This window comes from Petaurus breviceps, unplaced genomic scaffold (assembly GCF_028583685.1).
Source record: "Petaurus breviceps papuanus isolate PSGF00001 unplaced genomic scaffold, PetGlider_PUasm1.0 226, whole genome shotgun sequence".
Taxonomy (NCBI): Eukaryota; Metazoa; Chordata; class Mammalia; order Diprotodontia; family Petauridae; genus Petaurus; species Petaurus breviceps.
The window spans coordinates 3,969,542-3,974,138 of NW_027185890.1; positions in this window are offsets into that span (position 1 = coordinate 3,969,542).

The window sequence follows — 4,597 nt, forward strand, 5'->3', positions numbered from 1 at the left end:
TCTCTCTCTCTCTCTCTCTCTCTCTCTCTCTCTCTCTCTCTCTTTTTCTTATACCTCTGTCTCTTTGACATGTAGACTGAGTGACATTTTTCTTCACTAAGGAGTGCGGTTTGTCTGCTGTGTTGCTTCCTAGCAACCAGTGACTGTATCTTCAAGATGTGCTTTATGGTGTCCTTCATAGCATATCATTTCTGCAGCCCACAGTTGCCCCTCTTCAGCTCACCATCCTCATAAAGATAAGTTTGCACAAAAGCACTTTGTTATTATCCAGCATAGTGATTATAACAATAATATAGTCTAAGTATTGTTATAATGCTATGGTGAGGTCTCCTGGAGTTAGCAAAAATAATTCAAGATGAAAAAAATAAAGAAATCCATACCTTTTACTGAATTGTCTGAGTCATACAGGCAAAGGCCAGAGTATAGATGTTGTTGGAATTGTCCCTATAATTGTATAATCTTCCTCTTCCCTCATTATGTGTAATTTGGCCTATGAGGTTTATTCCCCCTTTGTCTAACAGCAGAACTCCCAACCCAGCAACTGGAACTGGATGTCCCGTAAAATAGCAAATGTCCCCATCTGTACAATAGTCTTCCTCAACACATCCTGGAATTCATTCTGATTTTTAGGTAATTTTAGTGAATGAGATCTATAGTAAAAGTCTCTCTTTTCAATTACTCAAGTTGAATACTAATGCAACTTGGGGAGAATGGCATTTACTTCACAGTGGAATGTGTGCCACTGAAATCAACAAAAATGCAAAAATTATTTTAAACAAAAATGTAATGACTTTCTAAAAATAGACTGGGGAGAGGAACAAGGCAGGGAGAATATTCTTCCTCAGTAAATGGTGAAACTAAAAGAAATCTGAACATAGATTAGCTAGCTCTACCTATAAATATTTATTTGTTTACTTGGTGGAGGAAATTGTTATTTCACTAGCATATAGAGTGCTGACTGAGCAAATATATCAATGCCAATCAGAATCTGTTCTATGATGCCTGGCGTTAGAGAGTTCACAGAAGAACTAAAAAGTTTATTGACTTGTCTAGAGTATGTATTTAGTATGTGTCTGAAGAAACCAAACCAAGGTCCTGCTCACCAAATGTAGCTCTTCATTCACTATGCTGTGGCCACCTTTCAATCCACAAATAGGCAGTATTTTAATACAGGTTTCAATTATATTCTACTTTCCCCTCTGAAATGTACCCTCATGCCATATTTATTTGCTGTTACCTTCTCCCTAATTACTGAAAACTACCAATATGGGGAGAACTAAATGAGACTGGATTGAAGTGTTAATGCAAAAAAAAAAGAAAGCATTTCCTTTTATTGAGGATAAGTAGTACAATGAATAGAGTGATAGACAAAGAGTCAGTAAGACATCTCTTCAAGTCCTGCTTAGACTTTTACTTGCTGTGTGACCCTGGGCAAGTCACTTAAATTCTGGTTGCCTTGAAGGCAGCTAACTGGTTCAGTGGATAGAGTACTGGACCTAGAGTCAGGAAGATCTGAGTTCAAATCTGGCCTCAGATACTAGCTATGAAACCCTGGGTAAGTTAGTCACTCTGTTTGCCATAATCCACTGGAGAAAGAAATGACAAAACCCTTGCCAAAAAGATACCACGGATAGCATCAGCATGATATAGTCCATAGGGTCATGAAAAGTCAGGCATGACTCATGAACTGAACTACAAAAACAACGGAGTCTAAAAGAGAGCTGTGAGCATAAATAAATAAATAAATAAATACATAAATAAATAAATGAGTAAATAAATAAATAAATAAATGGATGAATGAATAAATGAGTGAATGAATGAATGAATGATGCCACAACTTTATGGTCTATTGTGTCATTCCCCAAGTTTTCTATGGTTTATCTCTGGGCTTTTGACAGGCTGGTCCTCATGCCTGGAGTGCAATTGCTCACAACTATTTCTTAGACTCATTAATCTTCTTCAAGGCTTCACTCAGGTGCCACTTACTTGTAATGGTAATGGGAATTTGAAGATTTTCACTAGCCCTTAATAGGTCAAATATAGTCACATGGAGCCTGTGATAGAAGTTTGTTGAAGGGTAGGGCAGAGCCCACAGGAAGGTGGGAGTCAGAGCAGCTAGATGGTGGCAGAAAGAGGATGCACCCAGGGAGACAACCAGGCTTGTGAGTGTTGATTTCTGGGAAGGCTAACAGATGGTGTGGCTCTCTGTTGCATTGTGGTGTATTAACTTCTATGTAGCTATGATGGATTCAGTTTCCTGGTGTTGGGATTTGGTTTTCTGGTGTGAATAAATGTTTTCCTTCTGCCTTCTATAGGGAAAGTCTATTGTATTTTGTGATTAAAAACTATGCCAGCATATTTACAGTCACCATTGGCACTGTGAATATTGTGTTGGTGCTACACTACTCTACCCCCTATGCCAGACTTTTCCTGATCCCCAATTATTAGCACTCTCTTCATTCCTCATATTACCTTTTACTTACTTATCAGTTCATATATTGTATTGCCCAGTAAAATGTAAGCTCTTTGAGGGCAGAGATTATTTCTCATTTTTGTTTTTATGTTCTCACTGCCTAGCCCAGTGCCCTAACTATAGTCAATGCTTATAATTTATTTGTTGCAAATAATTAATGTAATAGCATCTAATTAAAAAAAGAAAGCCATTTCCTAAAAGCCAGACTATCAAAAACATTCATAGGCTCACAGAATATTAGGACACATAGTAGAGCACATGTAGTGATTATCTAGACCAGTCCCTTCATTCAATAGATAAAAAAATATGAGACCCAAAAAAGTTGAAATTACTTCCCTAAGCTCCCACCACTAGTTAGTGACTGAGCCAGGATTATTATGCCCCATCTTCTGACTTTTCAAACTGGAACACTTTCTACTATAAGATGCCATCTCTCTTCAAAAGCGTTGTTCAGTCATGTCTGACTCTTCATGACCTCATAGATTATAGCATGCCAGATCCTTCTATCCTCCACTATGTTTTGAAGTCTGTCCAAGTTCATGCTTGTCATTTTGATGATTCTATTCATCTCATACTCTTCTATCTCCTTTTCTTTCTGCCTTCAATATTTCCCAACATTGGAGTTTTTTCCAACGAGGTCCATATTCTTATTATGTGGTCAAAGTATTTAAGCTTCAACTTCAGCATTTGACCTTTTAGTGAATAGCCTGAATTAATGCCTTTCAGTGTCAACTGATTTGACCTTCTTGCTGTCCAAGAGACTCTCAAAAGTCTTCTGTAGTAGGCTGCTAGATTTAGAGACCCAGGCTCAAATTCTAACTCTTCTATTAATTACTTAGGTGACCTTTAGACTATCAATGTTCAAAATGTGATCTGGGGACCCCTGAAGGTCTCCAACACACTTTCAAGGGTTCTCTATAAAAAAAAAACTTTTTAAAATAATAAAACATTTTAATTTCGAATACACTAAATTTTGATAGATATAATCAACAGAAACAAAAGCTTTTGGAGGTTGTGGGAGGAGGTATTCCTCAATAGTGTAAAGGTGTCCTGAAATCAAAAAGTTTGAGAATTGTTGTCTTAGTCAAATCTTTAAAGCTCATTCCTCATTGTTTCCTCAATGAGAGTTAGACCAGATGACTGAATTCCCTTTATAGTGCTGAAGTTATGATACTATGACAGCAGCAGACAGGAAATACATATAGAAGAAAACTAATTGTAAGGTTTTGTAGACCATTCTAAACTTGTCTTGAACTTATAAGAGTACTATAATTATATCATGGTGGATGCCCAAAACAATTTGTGTTGTTCAATCTTAACATCACATTCAGGCAAATATGGGAATTTTAACCTCTCACCCATAATATTTAAGTTTCTGGAAAAATTAAATTCAATCAAATAAGAAATATGCAGTGCTGTCCCATCATTTCGTTAGCTCTAATTCAACATTCCAAATGTATACCCTGGTATGTGAGATAGTAAGGATATCGTTAGTCCCAATGTTTCTGACCATATTCTAATTAGTTCTCTGAATTTAGGATTCGTCTAGACATTTGACCCTTACGAGAAATCTCTCCTTCCTCTTGCCCCATTCAATTGTCAACAATTACTTAGTGTATGCTACTCACCAGCAAGAAACAAAGATTTAAATGAAATTATTTTATTTTACAAAATTGATTCTATATTTTGCCCTGACCTCTGTCATTTAAGAGAATATGAGTTCATCAAATTCAGAGACACTATTGTTGTAGTTGTTTAAACATCTCTGTAGTATATAACCCAGGACTTAGCACATAGAACTGACCAGAAGCATATTGGTTTCTTTGTTTGTTTGAATAAATGAAGACTTACCTGGTAAGCTATACACACACATATATATATAAATATACATATATATGTGTGTGCATAAGTGTATACACAAATATGTGTGTGTGAGAGAGAGAGAGAGAGATCTCAGATAAACTGGGAAGCAGTTGGTAATGTGTACAAGGGCATCTATGCCTCTAAAGAATTTAAATATGTTCTCATTATCCAAGCAAAATGAGATCAATAGATTTTTTTTTAATGGAACTCTAGCAAAGGATATTTGGTCTGGCTTGTAGAAAGGGAGTAGGTGGACATGAT